The 25,105-nt window shown below is 41.0% G+C and overlaps 2 long non-coding RNA genes and 1 pseudogene across 2 annotated transcripts in view; 2 read left to right on the top strand and 1 right to left on the bottom strand.

Annotated features, from left to right (window-relative positions):
• Positions 1-25,105, bottom strand: part of LOC105465007 (uncharacterized) — a 400,763-nt gene that overhangs the window by 316,644 nt on the left and 59,014 nt on the right. The gene's annotated exons all lie outside the window — the stretch shown is intronic.
• On the top strand, positions 1,941-9,437 carry LOC105465009 (uncharacterized). Its single transcript, XR_977211.3, has 4 exons — positions 1,941-2,049; positions 6,374-6,534; positions 7,907-7,985; positions 9,337-9,437. It is a non-coding gene; the product is annotated as an uncharacterized lncRNA (long non-coding RNA).
• Positions 16,448-17,845, top strand: LOC105465422 (C-terminal-binding protein 2 pseudogene; annotated as a pseudogene).

Below are 25,105 nucleotides of genomic sequence, written 5' to 3'. Positions count from 1 at the left end.
TATGGGAAGATCACTCCAGATAGCCAGAATGGCATATTTAAAGGCATAGGGCCAAAGAATGCCTAGTCCACTGGTGTGGGGGCCATACATCCCTGTTTGCCTGGATTGGTCCTGGTTTGTTCTTACAGTCCAGGTGTAATTATCAATACCTAACTATCAATAGACAGTCTCAAAAAGTGTCCCCTATGTGGTCTCTGGCAGAACTTGGAAGGGAACCTAAAGGGACAGAGTGACCACCTCCCCCAACCACCTGTTTTCTGCAGCAAAAGGAATCCATGCTGAGGTCCCAGGGCCTGGTGATGGTGCAGTGTGTGTGCTGGAAAGATAGACAGGCCAGCATGAAGTGTGGTGAGCTGAATTAAGGATAGGTCCTGACAGTATGGAGAAACAGGAAAAGAAAGACTGGGGAGAGGCAAGTATTTCAAAAAGCCAGAACCAAATACAACAGCTAAACCCCTGATTCTCCCAGAAACTTGTTTAAAAGTGCCTCCCGGCAAAACCATAGAGAAACTTTAGTGCTATCGACCAGTTAGCACATGATTTTGACCCTTCATCTAAATTACTTGGAACAAAGTTACAGGGGAATTTAATTGTAGAAAATGGACAAAGAGAGTCAGATCCAGAATCCCTCCCCCAAAACACATCACAAGTGGAAAAGCCAGAGGGGAGCTGAAATTCCTAAAATGTTCTGTTGCCATCACAACAAAAGAGACTATAACTTCTTTATTACTACAGCAGGCAATTATTTGAGTGCTCTTTGAGCCCCTTTGTGAGTTGGAGTTGATGGAACAATAATGAAAAAAATACAATTCTTTTATCACCAGAAAATAAGTGCTAGTTTTCAAATAGCATTTACACATCTCAATGCCTGGATGATATTTTTCAGTGACCACCATAGGACTTAGAAAGATAAGTTATATCAGACTGCTCAAGGTGACACACAGCTGGTCTTGTCCCTGGTTTCATGTGGGTAGAGCTGACCTAAAGAGACTGAGATAGGACACGAGCTACCCAGGATTGTCCTGGGTCAGTGGGTCCTAACTCTCCCTCAGCAAGACAGGAAGCCAGAGACTCTTACCTTTAGCACCTGTGTTTGTGTTCCCGCTGAACATTCTGTGGCATCACCTCTCCCATCCCAGGTTCCTAGTGCCCATATGTTCTATGATCTTGGTTCTGTGGAGTTCCCAAGTTATTGCCACAATCACTGGGAAAGTGACCAGTGTCAACCAACATCAATGGCTGGTCCCACCAGTTGCCTTTATTCAACTAAATTCTACTAATTTTGACCTGTTCTGCCTACGTGAGCTCTCATATTTCCATTAGGACCCAGGAGCGATTTGGATAGCTGGGTGTCCTTACAGAGAAATCTGAATTAGTCAAAATATTCAAGGAGAGAGAACTGTTCACTCCAGTTCTCTATGGAATCGAGTTCTCTCTGAATCAAGAATCAAGTTGGACTCTGTTAAACAGAGGATTCAAAACCAGTGCCAGAATTACAGTAGGCTGTGGCATAATGGAAGATGAGGGGGAGACCTTCATTGCCTATTGTTTATGCCCGAAACCATGGACTCTTAGAACATTAAAGCTTTAAAATACAGTTTGGAAGTCATCTAGTTCAGCCCGTTCATTTTACAGATAAACTGAATCTAGGGATATTGAGTTACCCAAATGGTGTATCTTATTATAGCAAAAGGATATTTGTTACAAGGGGAATGGCATATATGAAAGACAGAGATGGGTCCCACCTTCTGATGCTTCTGATGACTGTTAAGGTCTCTTCTCTTTTGCTGTACAGTTATTTATCAGAGGACTAACATGTGGTCCCCAATATTCAGGCAAGAAGGGAGGCACAGAGACTGGTATTCAAATAGAGAAGGGACTTAATGAATACTGGGTCACTCATTCAAGAATCTCTTAGAACTTTTTCTATTTGGGTCAAGGTTATATTTTCTACAGGGATGGAAGATTGGTGGTGGGATGCGAAACTGGTCCTGGTCACCTCTTGTCGAGTCCAAGAAAAAGACAAATTGTTTCTTGTATCCAGAGCAGGTAAGGTATGGCCAGTATAATTATAATTCGATGAAATTCAAGCAATAGCAAACTTTTGTAACTTGCTGCTACACTGCAACATGAACTAACATCACTATGAGAAATGAGAGGAAAGCCAGCACAGTGGCTCATGCCTATAATCCCAGCACTTTGAGAAGCTGAGACAGGAGAATCACTTCACCCCAGGAGTTTGAGATCAGACTGGGCAACACAGGGAAACCTCATATCGACCAAAAAAAAAAAAATTAAAAATAGCTGGGCATGGTGGCACAGGCCTGTGGTCCCAGCTACTTAGGAGGCTCAGGTGGAAGGATCACTTGGGCCCAAGAGTTCGAGGCCATAGTGAACCATGATCATGCCACTGCACTACGGCCTGTGTGACAGAGCAAGATCTTATCTCAGAAAAATAAAAAAAGACAGAGATTAAAACGGTAAATTAAAAAATAGAAAGTTAAAAGGAAAAATAACAGGGTTCTGTTTTCTCAATTTTGCGGATACTTCACATTTAATGACTCTTTGAACTAAGAACCAGGCTGATTTTCCTGGTTAAAAATGCCTACTTAAACAAAAGTGCCCTGCAGACATGAGTTATCATGGCTAATATCAAGTTTGTTGGCATAAAAGCTACAAAAACCATGACCAACCTAGCAGACACCTCAGAGAGAAGTCACAGTTAAAGAGATACAGCCTAGGAAACCAAAATGTATTTTCAAAATAATTTCGCTTGTGTTTATCAAACACTGAATGGGGACATGGTTCATAAAATTCCCTTTCCCTCCCCATCCACTTTCCTCTCATGGGCAGTTCACAGAGTGCCTCTCTAATCCAAACCTTTCAAAAAACTCTCCTCCCACCTCTGTTACAAGAATCTTATTTCCCTCATCACTTTATGGTGGCCTTGATGATTCATTTAACCCAGTCTTTATTTTTTAGCCCTCACATCTTGGTATCATCGTAGGATGATGTCCAATCAGCCTACGATTCCTCATATCCAGGTATCATTCCATGGAGACTGAGCCAGAGATGGCCTGAGGTCTGTCTCTATACTCCAAATCAGTCCCCCATTTCAGCTGGAGACTCTGATCTGGCTAATAGGTCTCAGCTCACTCTTTCACTGAGCACTTGTTCATTCCCAGACGCTCTCCAGTCTCCCATGCAAATAGATCATCAGCAAGCACAACCCACCTTTCCTTAGGACTCATCTGAACCCTAGAATAAGAGTTTAATCTCAAGTCAAGATCCCTTCTACTTAGAAGAAGTCTCCGTAGGGAGGCAGTGCAATGCCGTGAAGAGGTCAGCTGTCGGCCTCACAAAGACCAGGGTTTTAATGCAGATCTGTCATTTTCTATAAAATCAGATTAATAATATCGACCCTTCAGAGTTGTTGTGAGGATAAAAATGAAATAGTAGATGTAAAATACTCAGCAAGGATATCTGTTATTTTTATTTTTCATTATCATCTTGGTCACTCTAGGGACTGGCAGCTACACTGGCTTTGCTCCCATCAATATCATTTATCAGTTGCATTCTACATCTCATCTCCATAAATGGCTCCTCATCTACCCTCCCAAGTGGCTCATGTATATTTTCTATCTCCCCTTGTTCCAGGGCTCAGTGTCTCCCACTTCAATCACTGATAACTATGTGTGCAAGGTCATGATGATCTGCCTGCTATACCTGCACTGACACTAACCCTCAGCAGTTATATGTCCATGAAAAGGAAGTCACAGGGCCGGGCGCGGTGGCTCATGCCTGTAATCCCAGCACTTTGGGAGGCCGAGGCGGGCAGATCACCTGAGGTCAGGAGTTCGAGACCAGCCTGGCCAACATGGTGAAATCTCATCTCTACAAAAATTAGCCGGGCATGGTGGTGGGTGCCTGTAATCATAGCCATTCGAGAGGCTGAGGCAGGAGAATTGCTTGAACCCAGGAGGCGGAGGATGCAGTGAGCCAAGGGCCACTACACTCCAGCCTGGGTGACAGAGCAAGACTCAAAAAAACAAAAAAAGGAGGTCGCCCTTATCCCTTTTCCCCAAGGCCCAGAGCATCTGCTTGCTCCCTAAGTCATTGAAATTGCCTTGGTTTTGAATGGAGGTTTGTCAAAATCTTCATGAAGTGCTCATATGAAATTCCATTATCAAGAGGCTTGTCTGGAAATGACAACGGTAATGAAAAACATGGACTAAAGTATCAAAGCTCAATTTTTTAGCAGTCAAGATTACATTTTTTCATTAAATTAAGGCTGCAAAGCAAAAAAAAAAAAAAAGATAATTAATCAGACTTATAATGAAAAATTACAGATAACATATTCCTGTTCAAAGTAACCTAAAGTATGGATACTCAGAGAAAAAAATTGTGATGTAGAGGAATCTGGAGGAGCTGCCTCTATGGGGCATTTAAATCGTCATCTCTTCCCACAAAAAATCAGCCTCCTCAGCACTCCTCAAAGTCAACCTTTGAATCAGTGTCAGAGCAGCAACTGACATCTCTGACCTCCAGGAGAAATTCAGGGAGCTCAACAACAAAGAGTCCCATAAGAGAAACTCCAGAGGACAATATCTGGGCTTGCCAAGCATGTTACTTATTCCTCTGCTCAGAACCCGCCAGGGGCTGCTGCCATCTATTGTAGCAAGGCCTAGCTGCTCAGCTTGGCAAACAAGGTTCTCTCCAAACCTGCACAGGCCTGCTTTCGCCACCTGGGCTCCCACTGCTCCCCACCAATACCCTCTCTGAGGACTAAACCAATTCCTTCCCCATGTCACGCTCGTTCCCACCACCTTCCCTTTGTCCATGCTGTGTCCACAACCACCTTTTCCAACCTTCACTGATGCCTCATGTCTCCAAATTCTCAAGGCACTGATGTCTTTATTTGTTCCAGGTCAAATACATTTACATTTCTGTTTACATTTCTGTATACCCTGTAGTCCCTGCCACAGGCTGGATTCATAACAAGTGTTCAATAAATGTCATTGAGCGGTTAACTTTCTTCTGGGTAAAGAGAGTTGAATGTAAATGAATATATTTCTTGGCAAAAGTTAAGATAAAAAAAGGAAAAGAACATTCAATGAATACTGACAAGGAACTACATTGTGCTTTTCATGTTATCTCAGAAATTCTTCACAATAATTTTATGAGATTATTTTTTAATCTGTAAAATGGGGTAGCACAACGTTCTGAGGAGGTTAAGAAACTCTACCAAGGGTATACAATTTGTAATAAACAGAGCATAATTTAAACTCAAGTCAATCTGACTCCAGAGCATATGCTCATTCCAAGAGTTTTTATGATTTCCACCACTGTCATTATGGCCATGTCCACCTGCAAAAGGGCTGAGCCATTTAGCTGTAGAGAGACTTTTCATGGTCACTCTCTGCATCTTTGCAGGCCACAGGCCTCAGGTAAACAACTGCAGACACAAATCTATCCACAGCAAGGCACAAGCCTTCACATTTTTCTTGACCTCTTCTCCAGAAGGGTCAATAAAACAGGCCAAGAGCACCAGTTCTTTGGGCCCCTTCCCACATGTCTATGCTCCTCCTACCTTTGGTCAACTCACTGATTAGGACAATGGTGAAGAAAGACTTGAGTCATTCAAATACACAATAACTAAAGGGTAGTATGAGAAAAAGGAGACTCCTTTCTCTACCCCATCCTAGCCATGTGTGCCTGGGTAAATCTCTTCATTTTTCTGAGATTCAGCTGTCTCATCAGTAACGTAACATTCTTTGAGACTCCACAAGATGGTGTGACTCTAAGTGTTACATAAGTGTGGAAAAATTAAGACCCTAGTTCAATTTTACCTCTTTTGGAGAAGGGATTCAGCCAAATAATCAAAGTTCATTCTAAAGGACAATTTAAGGGTAAAATTATAACTCTTGCACAAATATAAAACATAAAAGGAACCTGTGTGAAATATTTTATATGACCTATTAATTGATGAGAGAACAGTAAAATGTTACACTCAATGCAAATAATTCAAAGAACATATAGACAAACAGGAATGCTAAAATAAATTTTAAAATAGATGTGGTCAATATCCACATGGCAATAATGCATTGCATTTCATGAGAAAAGAATCATTGGCATTATGCTTAGGTTCTATTATACAACTTAAAGAGATTTAAAAACCACTTATAAACAATGAGAGGAATAGACCATTATAGCATCAGATAATCCAGATGAGTATGCTAGACAATACCTAGAATCCCATAGAATACCCAGTAATCTCTCTTTTATTCTGTTTTTTTTTTTTTTTTTTTTTGGTGGGGGGGCGGAGTTATTGCAAAGTCTTTTATACAATTAACATATATCCTATCTTTCTCAGATTGCATTCCATGGGAGAAGCAGGAAAACAGTGATAAAGTCAACAATGAAAGAGAAGAAATTGAGCTGAACAGTCAGAGCCTTATAAGCCAGACCTGGCTTCTCTGATTTTACAGGACATCCTCTATTCAGTGGGCATGCTGTGGCGAGAATCCACACCAGGTCAGTCGTCTTGGGCACCTAAGCCTTCTTCCCAAGTCTTAAAACAATCCTTCCTGAAAGAGGTACTCAGGAATGGCTTGCGATTAGGTCCCTGTAACATAATTTTTTTTAAATCATAGCATTGCCCAGGGAAGAGAAACATCAGTATCACCTGGGAGAATGGTAGAAATGCAGATTCTAGGCCATGGCTCTAATGTCCTGAATTAGAATCTGCATTTTTCATGATTTCCATGCGATTTGTATGAAAATACGTGTTTGAGAAGCCATGATTTAATTAAAATATCACAGCACTCCCACTAATTAAGTAACTGTGCCATCTTGATCAAGTCAATTCACTTTATGGGCCTCAGTTTCCTCACTGTAAACTGAGTGGCTGGGTCCTCAGTTAAGGCTGGGTCCCTGGCCTTGAAGATCCCCTCCTGGTCTCTGAATTCATTTTCTAATGATCTCTCTCTCTGATGTCAAGCTCCAAGGCCAATGTCATGCCACCTACCTCTGGAGCTTCAGTCATGCAGAGATTTAGCTAAGCCATGCTTACATTTTCCTCTGTGTCCTTCTCTGGGAAAAATAAATTGACACAGTGACTCTAATGACATTATCCCTCTGTCTGGAGTACCAGCAATGTGCCAGGATTCCCTGAGAACCGAATGAGTAAGAAATTGCACCATCTGCTTTCACGTCAGGAATTTCCAGTTTTGCTCCCTGATGGAGTGTATTGCCTTTTAAATCCCAAAATAATCAATTCTGACAAGAAAAAGTCAGATATCCTTTTCAAATTATGAAAACACACACAACACTCACCAATTTCCTGACAACCTGATATAAGGAGAAAGAATTATCCACTTATTTTTAACTTATTTGTTTTCTTCAAGCAAGCCTGCTTGTTCTGCAGGGAACCTCTGACCTCAGGGCTACCCAGAAGAGCACAGAACTTTACAAAGCCCTCTCCCCACCATGACAACCTACAGCCCCCTCTGTAGTGGGCCAGAACTGCACTAGGTCCATGTTTATGGCGGGGGGGGGTAGGGAGTAGTCTGTAAGGAGACTTCCACATTTGGATGCAAATAGTGCTACTTACATGCAGATGAGGTATTTTCCACTATTGTCCTTCACTACATGAACACGGGTACTACCCCAGGATGTGCTCCCAGTTGAACTCCAATGCCTGTCTGAAATCTGTGTAGGACACAAAGATTCTGAACCACTGGGCTCCACAGCGATATTTCAGCTCTCACTGCACTACAAGCACCACCACACTCATCAAGAGAAACTAACCTGCAGCCATTTCCCACTTCTGTTCATTCAGCTCCCAACTCTGCCCCTGGGTACCAGAACCCTCCTGCTACCGCACTGATCTCTCCTCTCTCCCCAGAGTATTCAACTATTCACTGGGAATTTGTGGAACACCGATTCTCTGCCGAGTCCTGTACCCAGAAGCTCAGGCTTTGGTGGTAAGCAAGACAGATACAGTCTTAGATCTCTCATGAAGCTCAGAGTTTGTTGGGACGCACAAATGTTACACGGATAGACACCCAAGTCACATCAATACATAATTTCAGACTAAAACAGTGAGGCCTGATCCAGTCCTGACATTGAAGCAGCCTTCCATGGTGGATTAATTTCCTGAACAAAGTATTTCTCCCCATATCCCACAATTTCTTAGAGTGACTCTCCCCTATACAGTCAAAGGAATTCTATACTCTAAAAAATGAACAGAATTTTTATAATAAGAATACAAAGACAAAGAAACAGTCCATTCACAGATTTTGAGTTCCAAAATACACTTTTAAATCTGCTATAAGAGCAAACTGACTTGGAAACCAAAGCTTTCATTGGCAAGAGCTGGGTTTCTGGAGAAGTAAGAGCTTTCTGAGTTCTCAAAACCTACATTTGAGGATCAATCAGGAAACATTGAAGGAATCAGAGTATCAGATTACTCCATGATAATGCTTCAAAAGGAGAATAATTGAAGAATGAATGCACATATTTACATGGTCCCAGGGGTTAGCTGTAAGAGGGAAAGTCAGCATATTTCGTGGATGTCTTATCACCAGGAAAAGCAACATGTTCACAGAGGTTGGGTGGTGGACTGCCCTGCTACGGAGGATATGAGAACATTCTTAAGTCTCTGTTGACAATCATCACCCCTCCATGGTCAGATAAGATGGCACACCTTGATAGAAACCAGAAGGACAGACACCATGACTAGAGATAAACCTAAAAGCAGTCACAGAAATAAACACTATGTGGCTAGAGACCAAGGACTTGATATCCCCCCAAATGCCTTAACACTTTGCAAGCACCCCCATGAATCAGACGTATCCCCAGGGAGACCCAAAGGTGAGAAGCAGCATCCCAAATGACTAAATTTAATTCTGGAATTACAGAGAAAATCTTGGAAGTGATTGGGTTTAATGGATTAGCAAGATTGTGGGGGTTTTCCCCACCATTAGACAAAACAAGGCTTAAAAGTAAGAAAGCTGAGAAACTGAATATACAGCAGTTCATATGTGTTGCACACCTGAGTTATGTGGGTTAAACAGAGGACATCTACTACACTTCTCTGAAATGTGACATTAAACAGGGACATACTAGAAAAGTAGATATTTGCAGGGGGATCAAATTCTGAGCGGGAACAGCACAAATGATTTTGAGGTCCTTAATCAATGCAGGATTTGCTTAGCCTAAGAATCAATGGTCAGTGAGTCTGGAACAGTGTGAGGTTTGGCATAGCATGAGACAGACTCCACATCAGGCAGAGGTTTGGTTTTTTTTTTTTTTTTTTCTTTTTTTTTTTTTCAGATGGTGTCTTGCCCTGTTGCCCAGGCTAGAATGCAGTGCCTCCTCCTCCTGGGTTCAAGAGATTCTCTTTCGTCAGCCTCCCAGATAGCTGGGATTACAGGTATATGCCACCATGCCCAGCTAATTTTTTTTTAAGTACAGATGGGGTTTCGCCATGATACGCCAGGCTGGTCTTGAACTCCTGACATCAGATGACCCTCCCAAAGTGTTGGGACTACAGGAATGAGCCACTGCACCCAGGCTGAGGTTTCTTGCTAAAAAGTTTGGACCTCATCATCAGAGCAAGCAATGGGGAGGCACTATAGAGTTGTAAACAAGGGAGTTATATACTATCAGCCATATGTTATCACAAGACGATTCACTGATTTAAAAACTTCATCCTCTGCTGCAATCAACCCCACCACCCACATCCTCGCACACATTCATCTGCCCCAAAGGTTCTCCTAGTTCACTGCCCCATGTTCCAGGACTCCTTTCTCGCTCAGCTGGTGGGCTTACCCCCGTTTCTACAGAGCATTTCCTGCCCTTGGTCTTTATTTCTCAATTTCTCAATGAGATTACTTTAGAAGTTTAGATGAGAGTATCAGCTGCCATTATTACATATAATAATATTTTGGTCAGAAACCAGAGAATGACCTCATATTGCCCAGTTAATTACCCCTAGTCCCTCCCAACAAAGTTCTAGGAAGGTATTCACAGAAAACAAATGCAGAATGGAAATCAGGGTACCATTTTATTCTCAGCTGCATAAGAATGCTCTATGCTTGTGCATAGCTCTAATTAAAGGCTGAGTTGGATCAATGTTCAAGGTCAAAGAAAGGACCCCTATTTACTCTCTCCCTTTTCTAAATATTACAACAAAGATACTCATACTAACAAGTGCGAATGAGATAAACAGCTGAGACCATTAAAAAGGGTAAAAAGATTGGGTGCTGATCTTTTTAGACATAATTAACCCCACTCCACCCCTCCCTTTGAAGCTAATCAAAGTCTCAGGCTTTGACCAATCACCTGAGCAGAAGGCAGATGAAACCGCAAACCCGACAAGGAGAGAGGTAAAAGTATTCAACCCCATCTTTGTTGCCAAACTTGGCATTATAGCTTAATCCATTGGATTGATGGGCTAATCCAATATCAGTCACAAAATGTGGCTGTCACCCTTGAGGGAAGAGCCAAAAAACTCTTGGGAAAATCTTGTTCAAAAAACCATTGTGTGAATCAGACGAGAAGACAGGCTCATCATCAGCTCACTGCTGGTTAAAATCGTGTCCTTGGTGCATTGCCTCACCTGTGAAAATCTGCATTTTGAAAAAGGACTGCAGGAGGAGGCTCAAAGGAATTCATTGCTATCCTTGCAAAGTCAAGCAGGAAGAAAAGCCCACGTAGGACACATTTTTGACCAGGGGGGTTTTCAAGAGCCTCTCAAAAATCACATACCATAGATTACTTTCATCTTTCTCTTCATCTCTTCATTGTTCTTTTCAGGCTAGATCTGAGATAATTTTATAAGAAAAGCTGATTCAAGGAAAAAAAATCATAAAATATTTTCACTATCATTGCTACCAATCAAGCATGACCAAAGTTCAAACTTTATTCCCAGGTTTTCCCCAAAATGTTATCTCAAACACTGATTTGTAGTCTGTTTTCTACCATTTAACAGCAAAAAGTTAAAGAGAATATTACTTTTTTTTCTAGGGGAAAACAATAGATTGTTACATCTTATAAATCAGATTTTTAAAAATGAAGACTATGGATGTGATCACTTAAATGCCAGCTGAAGTAGAGAAAAATGAGAGAGGGAAATTTTCTAGTCACAGGAGTGGTAGACTTTCTTCTTCTGAGTCAGCCACGCTGAGGGACGTTCCTAGTCACTGCCAGATGCCATCATTCCCTGGCCCTCCTACGGGAACCTTGAAATGATCATTTGAACATGATGGCAAAGAGTGGCAGGAGCATAGTGGTCCCATCTTGATCTCAGAGGAGGCTGCAACATTTCCTACTCTCAGAGATTGCAACATTTCCTACTAATTGTCTTGCCAAAAAAAAAAAAAAAAGATACAAAATTATGCAAAAGTGGCAAGAACAAAGAGAAACAAAAAGAAAATCCACTTTCAGCAAAACTGGAAGACAGTTAAAACCTCAGATCCCTGCCTTGAATGTTTGTGTCCCTCCAAAATTCATGCTGAAACTTAATCTCCAATGCAACAGTATTAAGAGGTGGGGGCTTTAGGGGGTGATTAGGTCATGAGGGCTCCTCCCTTGTGAATAGGATTAGGAACATTTTTCAATGGAGAAAACTAGCTTGGCCTAGTTTGCCCTTCCAGCTTCTATCATGTGAGAACACAGCAACGAAGCATCATCTTCGAAGCAAAGACTGGGCCTTCACCAAGCATCAGACCTACTTGTGCCTTAATCTCAGACTTCCCAGCCTCCACACTGTGAGAAATAGATTTCTGTTATTTATAAATTACCCAGTCTCGAGCATTTTGTTATAGTAACACAACAGACTAGGATAAAAACTGATACTGAGTGTGGGATGTTGTTATAATAAATAACTAAAAATGTGGATGGATGTGCCTTTGGAACCGGGTAATGGGCAGAGGCTGGAAGAGTTTGGAGGAACAGGCAAGAAAAAGCCTGAATTGCTGTGAATGGAGCATTGAGGGAGATTCTGGTGAGGGCTCAGAAGAGGAGAGTTGTAGAAAAAGCCTCATTTCTCTCAGATTATCTAAGTGGTTGTGAACAGAATGTTGGTAGAAATAAAGACACTAAAGACCATTCTAATGAGGTCTTAGATGGAAATAAGTATTAACATATGATATTGGAGACTGAACGAAAGGCCATCCTTGTTATAAAGTGGCATAGACCGAATTGTGTCCTTGACTGAATGGTGTCTTTGTCCTAGTGTTTTGTGGAAGATGAAACTTAAGAGTAAAGAACTAGAATACTGGGCAGAAGAAATCTCTAAACAAAGTATTGAAGGGGCTGCATGGCTGTTACTTCACTACTTATAGTAAAATGCAGAAAGAGAAAAACTAAAGGCACAATTTTTAACCAAAAGGGATGCTGAACTTAATTGGGAAATTCTCAGCCTGTAAAGTAAAAATGAGAAAACACATTCTGGAGAGAACACCAAGGATGTAGCTAAGCAAACATTTTGATAGGGAGATTAGTATAAATAGAAGAAAGTTGGGTGCTTTCATCAAGATGATGGAAGAATGACCTGAAAGGTATTTTGGAGATGTTTGAGGCTACCACTCTCACCATAGGTCAGAGTACCAGGGCTTTGAAAGCAGAATGGTTTCAAGGGGCGAGCCCAGGGTAGCATGGGACTTGGGACTTGCTGCCTAGAGCCACCCCAAGTTTCTGCTCCACACATGCTAATGTAGCAATCCTTAGCTACCCTGGGTGTGGCTTGGGCTGCCATTCCAGAGGGCACAAGCTATAAGCCTTGGTGGTGTCCACAAGGTACTGATTCTGCAGGTGCAGAGTGCACAAGTTGAGGAGGCATGGTTACCACCACCTAGATTCCAAATGGTGCCTTGGAGAGAGCTGGGGCGCAGGCAGAGAACTTCCACAGAGATGGGCCACCACAGAGCATCCCCATTAAGGCAATGCCCATTACAGCTATGGGGTCAGGGCCACTGCAGAGAGCCTCCACTAAGGGGATTCCCTATGAAGCCTTAGGGGTGTGGCTTCCCCCAAGACTGAACAACTGTAGATCCACCAATGTCCAAGTGTAGCCCAAGAGAGCTACAGGTTCTAGGCCTCAACCCATGAGAGCTATAGCATGGACTGTACCCAGCAATGCCATGGAACAGAGTCCCCTGAAGCCTTAGGAACACAATCCCCATCCAAGTATCTAAAAATTAGGACATGGAGTCAGAGATTATTTTTGAGCCCCAAGATTTAATGCTGTTTGCCTTGTTAGGTTTTAGACTTACGTGGGACTTGTTACCCCTTTTTTCCTTCCTATTTCTCCCAGTTAGAATGAGCATGTCTATCCTATGCCTGTTCCAACATTGTATCTTGGAAGCATATAGCTTGTTTGATTTCATAGGCTCACAGCTGGAGGGGAATTTGCCCCAGAATGAATAATACCTTGAGTCTCAGCCATATCTGATTTAGATGATATTTAGATAAGACTCTGAACTTCAGACTTTTGAATTCAATCTGCAATGAGTTAAGACTTTAGGGGCTACTGAGATAGAAAGAATGTGTTTTGATTATGTGAAAGACTTCAACTTTGGGGGGCCAGGGGTGAAATGCTATGGTTTGAAAGTCTGTGTGCCTCCAAATATCATGTTCAAACTTAATCTCCAATGCAGCAGTATTAAGTGGTAAAGCCTTTAGGAGGTGATTAGGTCATGAGAGCTCCTCTTTTGTGAATGAAATTAAGGCCTTTAAAGGGGCTTTATACAGCATTTGACCCTTTTTGCCCTTTTGTTTCTTTGGCTATGTGAGGACACAGCATTAGTCCCCTCCAGAGGGCATAGCAACAAAAAGCTATCATGGAAGCAGAGACCAGAGAGACCAGACTCTCACCAGACACTGAACCTGCCAGTGCCTTGATCCTAGACTTCCCAGACTCCAGACTATGAGATACAAATTTCCATCATCTATAAATTACCCAGTCTCAAGTATTCTGTGATAGCAGCACAGACAGACACCGATATACACACCACCTCTCCCTACAAAAATTCAAGAGCTGCAAACAACAACTGTAATTTAGAAGAGGCCATGCAGGAAGGAGCCGGAAAACAGATTCCAGAGAGAAAGACTAAACTGCAGCTTCCAAAAAGTGTGAAACAACATATACTCCTTGAAAGTGAGGGGCACACACTGTGATGCCAATTTTAGTTTGTAATAGGAAGAACAGGGATATGCAAACTGAGGGTATACCTGTGAGATCCAAGAAACAGGGGAAGCTGGGATAAATGAAGAAACGTATGTTTTCCATCTGTGTCTATGGCATCAGAAGAAGATAGAGAAATGTATTTAAAATAATAGTAAATTAAAAGTAATAGAGCTATCTTCATTGAGTGAAGACTAAATGAAATTATACACAAAATCCTGGATCATAGAAAAAAATAACTAATCTGAATAGCCTTGCTCCTCCCTTACACATCTAGTGGGTCAAGAAATGTTTGCCTCTTTTAAAGCTGAGTAATTTTTTTAAAAAAGCATAGAATTTATACAAAGGTAAGAGGAGAAAAAAGAAAAGAATAAAGAAAAGCAAATGCTTTCTAAAGAAAAGCAAAGAATATAGAACAGTGCCACGGAGAAAAGGAAAATTGTAATAGAAATTTAAAAGAACTAAAAAACAATGTTCTCTGTTAGACATGAACACAAAGCTCATATGCAAGAACTCAAGGAAGAAAGAGCAAAACAGGAAGAGCTAATTATGGGCTGGAAGCATTCAGAAAAGAAGAAAAAAAAATAGAGCCCTCACAGAAATAAAAGCAAAATTAGAAGGAGCAAAAGGGAAAATAAACACCAGTTAACACAGTATGAGACATAAAAAGGAGACATGAAGGAAAGAAAAAAAAAAGTGGAAATAAAGTTTAAAAGACTTCAGAGAAGGAAATTGATATGGAAGACAGTTAAAGGATATCCAGAATAAAGAATGAGAATGTCCAAAAAAGAGCAAAGAAAAACTGAAAGACTTAATATACAAATGGACAATATCAAGACCATATATACAAACACAACTATGACCTACACTCTGCAGTGACCAGGGAACCAAATAACAACCCCTGTAGGAACTGGCCCAAACAGCTAGGACTTAGTCAAGAACTATCAGCTTCCTTAATTCTGTGTTCTCCTCCATCCCTGCAACCCTCCCCACCCACTTCCAATTAAGAACAGCCTGAGAAAGTCAAATACACTCCCCAAACCAATCACAAAACACATCACTTCTAGTTAGGCAACTGTCTAGGTTAAACAACAACAACAACAACAATAGAGTCACAAAGTCAAGAGGGAAAATAGCCTGGCCTCACATTTCTTTGTAGCAATGTTCAGTGGTAGAAGAGAGTAGCACAACACCTACGAAACCTTCTGAAAAGAAGGTGAGATCCAAGGATTTTTATATTCTTTGAAACTGTGATTTAGGTTTAAATAAAATGGACAAATTGGATTATTTGCATAAGCCCTCTTATTTGCAAGAGGAATCTACTAGAAGCCAAACGCCATCCAACCAAAAGATTACTAGAAAAGTTATGACAAAAAGACAAGTAAAACAAAGACCCCTTTGCTTAAATGGATTACCAAACTTAAAACAAATGCCAAGTGAAGTGACAGAACAAAATGCGAATGTTATATGCCCTGACAATGTAGAATTATTATAACAAAAATCAAGAGAGGAAGAAAAAAAGATGAGAGGCATGGTAGATACAGTGATTCTGCTGAGGATAAAGGATAAGCTTTAAAAAAATCAAATCAAAGACCTAATTATATAGAACAATACAAAAGCAAATAGTAAGAAGATAATATAATTGTAGTACCAGGAGGCAGAGCAGGAAACAGAGAGGAAAAGATATGCCCTCATTCTATCCATTGGCCATAGGAGAAAATCAATAGGTACTAAATAAAGAAATAGAAGATTGGGATGTTATATTTGTTATACTAATAAATGTGAAAGAGTTAAACCCACCTCTTTATAAAGACATACAGAATATACCACAACATAAAATTGAATTCTGTGCTGAATATAGATTCTCATAAAAGCTGAAAATAATAGAATGTACAAAAGCATGTTAGGCAAATGCATACAAAAAGAAGAAAATCACAATCTGAATATTATACAAAATTAAATTCAGGCTAAGAAGTATTTAACAAGTCAGGGAAGGGTATTTTATAGTACCATAGGGTACAAATTTCAATGAGGATAAAATAATGTGAATATATATGAGCTCTAGAGTAATACAAAGCAAAATCTTTAGGACATTCAAAGTGAAGGAGAGAGAAAAATCACATCAGGCTACAGAGTTAGTGGACAGGTTTATATTGGGTTCATAGTGGCGTCATGCACGCAGACTCCCGCGAGTTCCTCTAAGTTCTTACAGGATTGCTTTGCCTGTTGATCTGAGATTTGCACAGTTCCATAAGAATGGCCCTTGTGGATAAGCACAAGGTCAAGAGGCAGTGATTGGACAGAATCTGAAGGTATCCGCCCCCAGGTCCTGAACGGCCCCGGGCACCACACCCCCTGTGGTGCTGCTGGACCACCGCAACTGCACCGTGGACATGCCCATTCTGAAGGACCTGGCCACTGTGGCCTTCTCTTATGTACAGTCCACGCAGGAGATCCACCATAAGGTTTTAAATGAAGCCGTGGGCGCCATGACATGCCACAAAATCACCTTCGCCAGGGAGGACCTGGAGAAGTTCAAGGCCCTGAGAGTGACTGTTGCGGATAGGCACTGGCCATGACAATGTGGACATCAAGGCTGCCTGTGAGCTCGGGATTGCTGTGTGCAACATCCGTTCCGAGCCAAGGAAGAAACAGCCAACTCCACCATCTGCCACATTCTCAATCTGTACCAGAGGAACTGTGGCTATACTAGGCACTGCGGGAAGGCACGCAGGTACAGAGCATGGAGCAGAGGTGGATCAGGAGCGGCCAGCATCCCTGGGAAGACGCTGGGCCTCATCCGCTTCAGTGGCACGGAGTAGGCGATTGCAGTTCAAGCCAAGGCCTTCGGATTCAGTGTCTTATTTTATAACCCCTACTTGCAGGATGGGATAGAGCAGCCCCTGGGCCTGCAGAGGGTCTATGCCCTGCAGGATTTGCTGTATCAGAGTGACCACCTCTCCATGCACTGCAGTTTCAGTGAACATAACCACAACCTCACCAATGACTTTACTATAAATCAGATGAGGGAGGGAGAATTCCTTGTGAAGGCAGCCCGTGGTAACTTGGTGGACAAGAAAGCCTTAGGACAGGCCCCCAAGGAAAGCAGGATAGAGGGGCAGCCCTCGACATGCAGGAATCAGAGCCCTTTAGCTTTATTCAGGGTCCGTTGAAAGATGTACCAAATTTCATCTGTACTCCCCATACTGCCTGGTACAGAAAGCAGGCGTCGCTGGAGATGAGAGGCAGCTGCCACCGAGATCTGCTGAGCCATCACAGGTTGCATTCAGAAAGCTTAAGAAACTGTGTGAACAAGGAATTCTTTGTCACATCAGCGCCTTGGTCAGTAATAGAACAGCAAGCAATTCATCTCGAGCTCAATGGTGCCACATACAGGTATCTGCCAGGCATCGTGGGCGTGGCTCCAGGAGCTCTCCCTGCAGCCAAGGAAGGGATCATCCTTGGAGGCATCCCAGTGACTCACAACCTCCACACAGTGGCACATCCTTCCCATGCTCCCTCTCCCAACCGGCCCACAAAACACAGGGACAATCGAGAGCACCCCAACGCGCAATAGCGGAGAATGCCAAAAGGTAATCCTTCTGATACACTTGGGACCAAGAGACAGTGAAAAAAATAGATAAAATAAAATAATTTGACAGTCTTTTTAACTGATTCTGGACATATGCATCATTGATGTTGCAGTGTTAAAACTACAAGAGCTAGAAAACTGAAAATGTCATCTGCTTACGGAAGTACTGAAAGACTAGGATGTGATTTATTAACAACCAACTTCTGTTATTGTGTGTTAAGTTTTTCATCTGTCCATCAAATCACACAAAATAAACAGAGCTTTTTCCTTTGTCAGTCCCTTGGGCATAGCAGGTCCTGACACCCTGTTCTAGAATGTTGCATCAGGAGTTCAAACATCAAAATAAAAATTAAGAGGAAATCCTTATCCTGTGACTCTGGTCCCTTCAGTCTACAGGGGCTGGTTACCTCTTTTTGCTAATAGGAAGATTGCATTACTACAAAATAGGGAGAAAACTGTTTGCCTGTGGTAGACACTCGATGCACAGGATTGAAGACAGTACAGGCTCCTGTTCAGAGAAGTGTCTCTCACATCTGAAATGCATACCGAGCAGACAAGTTGGTTGTTCAGTAAAACCCTCTAATGATGCAAAAACAGTGTTGAGTTTCACAAGCTGTTTGTACTCAAATATATTTTCTCAGTTTCAGATCCTCTACTATTTTATTGAGTGGAAAGACTTGAACTAAAAGGTTTAAGAAGATCATGTTGCATTTCCTTATGTCTCAGGAAACACTTTTTCTGGTAACTTGTCAGATTGTCCATGAGCAAACCTACTTTTTTAGATACCGATAAAGTCTTCTTTTCTTCATGTGATACTTCATACAAGAACACTTCAGATGTGTTAGATGTGACTGACTAACAAATCCTATTAGATCTGTGTCAACTAGTTACATGTTCTATTCATAGTCTTCTGTGAATCATTTGCCTTTCTGTTTAAAAGGATGGCCTATTTTGAGCCTTTGTATACGTACATTCCTGTTTTTTTAACCAAAGAGATTTTAAAATTGTCCTAAACAGAAAAATAATGGCTATCGGAAGTGTGTTTTGTTTTAGTGTGAGTTGCCATTACTGTATTTATTGTAAAGCTGGACATTTAGCATTCACTGCCGTTTTCAGTAAAAATTAAAATAATACAGTGTCTTAGAGCTGACAAACAGCTCATACGCAAAATAGATAAGGAATGCCTATTTTTATATTGGATTGCTAAATAATAAACAACCTAATATAAAAATAGGTAAGGAGCTTACACAGTCACTTAACAAAAAGAATATTCAAATGGCTTTTAAACATATGAAATTTACCTAACCTTATGAGCTCCTTATGGAAATGTAAGTTAAAAATACAATGAGATGTCACTTTATTCCCATCAGTGTAGCTAAAATTAGAAAGGTCAACACCACCAAGCACTGGTGAGAATGAGGAGGAACAGGAACATTCATATCCCGCTGTTGGAAGAATCAACTCGCATAACCACTCTGAAATCTGTTAGTGCTTTTTTTTTTTTTTTTTTTTTTTTTTTTTTTTTTTTTTAACAATGCAACGCCTAAATCTGTACCAATAGAAATGGACCACACACACACACACACACACAACCCCAAATGAATGTCTGAGAATGTTCATAGCAGCATTATTCATAAAAACCCAAATATCCATTAACAGAGGATGGATAAATTTTGGTGTATTCATATAATACTACAGAACAATCAAAATTAGTGAATTGCTGCTACATATAACAGTATGTATGAATCTGATTATAGCTCTTTCAGAGAAGCTAAACACAAAAGTATACATACTTTATGCATATCAATGGCAATACATGATTTCATTTATACAGTATATGAGCACTAGCAAAACTAAGTTATGATTTTCAAAGTTGGGATGGTGGTTGCTTTGAAGAATTTGGAGGGGGAGTGATTGGAGAGCTATAGAAAATGTTCCTGGGATGCTGTTACAAGAGCATTCACCTTTTCATAAGTTAGCTGGGCTACACAGTTTTGATTTGTGCATTTTTCAGCATGCATCCCATACTTCAACTTAAAATTTCATTTTCAAAAGAAAAAAACTTCAACAGTCAAAAGTATTTTTAAGTTTATTTCTATCGGATTGAGCCACTGGAATTGCAGAGTTTATTACAACAGCTAAAACTATCCTAATTACTACAGAACTTTAGAGGTCATCAACAATTATTTTTACAGATAAGTCAACTGTGGCCTAGAAAATTAAGGGACTTAACCAATGTCACAGAGCTAGTTAGTGACAAGCTCTGGTCTATTAGCCTCCAAATCCAGTTGCTTTTTCTTTTTTACTATGTTTCACTGCCTCAACGTCATGTGCACCCCACTTAACACTCTCATCCCACTTGGCTCCCAATAAACAAACCATAATAACAGAAAGTGATATCTACCCACTCAGCAGACAATTTCATATGATAGTATCTACTGAAATTGCTTCTGAAATTACCTAAATGTCTTCCTGTAAACCTTAGTAATTGAGTTTGGCACATAACACACTTTGAAAAATAAAATACTTTTCCCAAATCGAACACTTCATTAGTTAATTCCAAGTGTTTTGCTACCCCTAAATCATGCATCTATTTTGCAGTTTTTGTAACCTATTAGCGTTGTGATGGATTAGATGTTTTAATTAAGCCAAATGATGTCCTATAATGTCCCTAAAGAGTGGTATGAATGGAAAACTTTAAAATAAACACAACTGGACAAAAATCAAATGTATGAACAAAGAAAATCATATGTTTTAGCCACTCAAAAGAGCAAACTACAGAACCTGAAGAATTTTTTAAGAGAACGTAGTAGCATTTCTGGGCGTTTGTCTTCCAGTGAAAATCTCAGCCAGTCCTAGGCAGCTGTCCCCAGTTTTCAGCTTAAGTGAGACACCCACTGGAGGCTGAGGGAGTGGCAGAAGAGAACCCAATCCCACACTTCATCTTCCCCAGCTAGGATTCCTGTTCTGGGGTATGGGAGTCAGGTTCAGAATCCTCCAAGTAAGAGTGTGTTGATCTCATCACAAAGAAAATTCAGCAGAATAATTTTGTGGAGCAATGGTGAAGTCAGCCTTCCCAGTTTCTCTCTCTCTCTTTTTTTTCTTTTTCCCTTGGAGACAGGGTCTCACTTTGTCACCCAGGCTTGAGTTCAGTGTCACAATCACGGCTCACGGCAGCCTCATCTTCCTGGGCTCAAGTGATCCTCCCACCTCAGCCTCCAAGTAGCTGGGACCACAGGCATGTGCCATGATGCCCAGTTAGTTTTTGTATTTTTTGTAGAGATAGAATTTTGCCATGTTGCCCAGGCTGGTCTTGAACTCCTCGGCTCAAGCGATCCTTCCACCTTGGCTCCCAGTGCTGGGATTACAGATGTGAGCCACTGCACTCAGCCCCCAGTCTCCATTCTTGACTACACTCTATCTTCTAGTATGTTGCTGTATAGATTGAATTGTGTCCCTCAAACTTCACGTGTTGAAATGCCAACCCCTTGATGTAACTGTATTTGGAGATAAGACCTTGAGGGAGGTAATTAAGGTTGAATGAGGTCATAAGGGTGGGGGCCTAAATATGATAGGACTGGGGTCCTTATCAAAAGGGGAAGAAGCATCAGAAATCTCTCCCTGCCCATGCACAGAGGAAAGGCCATGTGAGGACACAGCAACAAGATGGCTATCTGCATAAGAAGAGAGCCAGTATGAGAAACCGAATCAGCTAGCACCTTGATCATGGACTTCCCAGCCTCTAGAACTGTGAGAAAAATAATGTCTGTTGTTTAAGCCACCCAAGCTTAAACATTTTGTTATGGCAGCCCAAGCATACTAATACACTTGCTAATTTGGGTGACTATGTTGCTGCCAGATCATTTCTGGGCAAAATCTTATCTTGGTGACATTTGCATCTACAGAGGCAGCACCTAAAGACCCCAAACTCTTCAATATCAAAAAAGATTGATCCCAAATGGTGAAATTCTAGGCATCATGACAGACCTTGCAAAGAGTTATGTGTAGGAAATAAACTGGCAAGTTTAGATGGAGACAGATCAAAGAACTTTAAATATCTAGCTAAGAAGTGTGGAATTTATTTCAGAGACAATGATGAGTCACTGAATGTGAGAAGAAGCTATCATGACCAAAGCTGTACTTTGGAGAGATAACTCTGCCAGCAGTGCAGAAAAATTTTATTATTACTATTATTTAAATGATTTTTATAATAGCTAGCGTTGATTGAGCACTTACTCTTTGTCAAGCACTCTGTATGCATTATCTCTACTTAATTAAGTGAGGGAAAATTGTAAAAAAGACTAAAATGGACCAAAAAGATTACTGAGTATTATAAATGGAAAACAAGCCATAATCTGGGTTATGATTATTTTTAGCTATTCCCCAACACTGTAAAATGCAGAAAACTGACAACGATGCAAATAACTTTCATACATTGAAATGCAAATGAATCTGCCCAGCGGAATGCAATCGATTGTTGCCTTTTAATAGACTCAGCTTGCACTTATTTGTACATTCATTTCGGCATTCCTTATTGCCTATATTACATGTGGTTCTTTGAATTATCCTGTAAGCCAGTTATGTCATCTCACTGGTTCTGTCATTTATTGATGAGTTATATAAAATCTGACATACTTATTATATATGAAATTGGTATTATTATTTCCAATTTAAAGATAAAGAAACTGAGGCTTTGAGAAAGAGAATAATGTGCCAAGTTCACATTGTGGCCTTCCAGTCAGAATGGAAGATTAATAGACTTTTCTGACAACCAGATTGGCTTCCATATGCCCTATTTCTGGAGCTTGTCTTTGAAGTCCTGCCCATCATCCCTCTGCAGGGAAGTCTCCCTGCTGTAACATATTATTCCACCATCCACAATGCTCCCGCCATTGCCTGACCCATCTGACCAAGTAATAACTATAAACCAATAATGAAAAAGTAATCACAAGAATTGCTGTTCTATAAATTGGATTTGGAGAAACACAGCCTCCATTTTTTTAATATATTCTGTCACCACCTTTGTGTATAAGTAGGTGGAGGAAGTGGGGGCAGGAGGAATGGACAGCTTGGTCGACCATTTACAAACACCACCCACCATCATAAACAGAGGCTCTACTTCTCTGCCTCTAATGATAGTAGTGTAAATATTAAAGATACTCTTCATAATGATGATTCCTAATCATTCACATTCACATATTCCTAGTACTACAGATTTATAGTCTAAATGAAATCATAACATGATTCCTAAATGAAATAGTAACATGACAATGATAATTCCTTAAATATGTGTACTACTATATGTTTTAAGCTCTTTCAGATGTACTATTATGAGATAGCCTTAGGAAATAGGCCAGATTTATATTATTACTCTCTCCATTTTACAAGATCCGTATAAGTGAAGGGACTTACCCAAAGTTGGCCAGCAAGACATCACAAAAACTGACTTTTTCCTCCTTAATCCAGATCAGGTCTTTCTTGACTATCCTAAACTGCCCCACCCCATCTCATCTTTCTTTCCCCTTACACATATATATAACACATATGCATCTATGCACACACAGTATTAACCTTGGCCCACATCAGCAGGTCAGTACTCACAGCCTCATAGACATTCCTTCTACTTTCCACACTCCCACCCTTTCCCCAAACCCCTCAGCTTTAGGCTAAATCCTCCTCCTCCAGGTCTTTTGAGACAGAATTTCACTCTTGTTGCCCAGGCTGGAGTACAGTGCCCCAATCTCAGCTCACTGCAACCTCTGTCTCCTGGATTCAAGTGATTCTCCTGCCTCAGCCTCCCAAGTAACTGGGATTACAGGCATGCGTCACCATGTCCAGCTAATTTTTTGTAATTTTAGTAGAGACAGCATTTCACCATGTTGGCCAGGCTGGTCTCAAACTCCTGACCTCAGGTGATCTGCCCACCTTGGCCTCCCAAAGTGCTGGAATTACAGGCATGAGCCACCATGCCTGGCCCTCCCTTGGGTCTTCATTTACATGTTTCTTCTTCCATCATCCTGGACTGGACCAGCTGCATCTCCCACTGTTTCCATGGTGTCCTACGCTTCTCACATGAGAACATTTGTCACATTACAATGCAATTGCCTCTTTACTTGTCTATGTCACCTAATAAATTGTGAGCTCCACAAAGGCAGAAACATGGCACATTGAAGATGATCAATAAATGCCTATTGCATGTTTAAAAGATCCCATATGGTGTCTTAAGAACAGATCCAACCTCGGGCGAGACCCAGGTCTTTCCTGAAGTCTCATATGGAAACCAATAGCTGGGCTCAAGCATGGCTTTGAGTGAAGCTGAGTAGTCAAGTCTTTTGAAATTCCAACAAGCCATGTTTTCTACAAGAAACAAACGTGCCCCTCAGGGCCAGCATTTCCCCAGGTTCAAATATATTCCAAAAAAACAAACTAAGCTCTTCTGAAAACTGTTTAACAGCTTGCAGCCTCCCAGAGTCACTCACTTGTGTCTTCAGGGATGTCAATAGGAAAACATCTTGCCCTCGGTTGTGTCACCAGAGAAGGGGAAGAGTCAGGTCTCCTGTCTCGGCTGGGAGGGAAGGTAAATTTAACCTAAATTCTCTTTCCTGCCTCTGAGATCTGGTTTCTCCTCTCTGACTACCTAAACCTCCCCAGTCTTTAATAAAATTACCTAATATTTATTCGACTTTTACTAGGTATATAGCACTGTTTTCAGCACTTGAGATATACCAATTCATTTCATCCTCAAAACAATCTATGAAGTAGGTGTTACTATTATTCCTATTTTATAAATGAAGAAACTGATACACAGAAAGATGCAGAAAGCTTCCAAGGTCACTAGTAAGTGGTAGAGTTGAGATTCAGACAGTTTAAGTCTGGATTTTATCTGCCTTGAGGACTATTTTGGGCCCCACTAGTTCAGGACTGTGTCCTCCAAGAAACCTACCTGACCACTTTATCCCAAGCATCAATTCTGTCCCCACTCTGAAGTTTTCTAGCAATTACTTTCAGCACAATGTAACTGGTAATTAATTCCCCTTCTGGTGTTGTTGTGTGAAGTCAAGGCTAAAAGATGCTGTCCCCTCATCTTCCTTCAGCCGCAAATAGGAACTTCACTATGCCTAGTATTTTGTCTTCACAAAAGGAATGGAGGGGTTGGTCAAGTGAGGATGAGCTTCAGCTATGCAAAAGGACAGCTTGTTACTAAGAGAACATTTGTCACTCAGCAGAATTGAAAAGCTGTGTATATTCCTAAAGAAAACTTCCACAGGAATATTTAGAAAGTTATCCTAGCTCTAGAAGGAGAAGAACCTCTAATGTTTCTC

This window comes from Macaca nemestrina, chromosome 13 (genome assembly GCF_043159975.1).
Source record: "Macaca nemestrina isolate mMacNem1 chromosome 13, mMacNem.hap1, whole genome shotgun sequence".
Classification (NCBI taxonomy): domain Eukaryota; kingdom Metazoa; phylum Chordata; class Mammalia; order Primates; family Cercopithecidae; genus Macaca; species Macaca nemestrina.
Note: the sequence above shows the minus strand (reverse complement) of the source record. Positions and strands in the feature narration are given on the sequence as shown.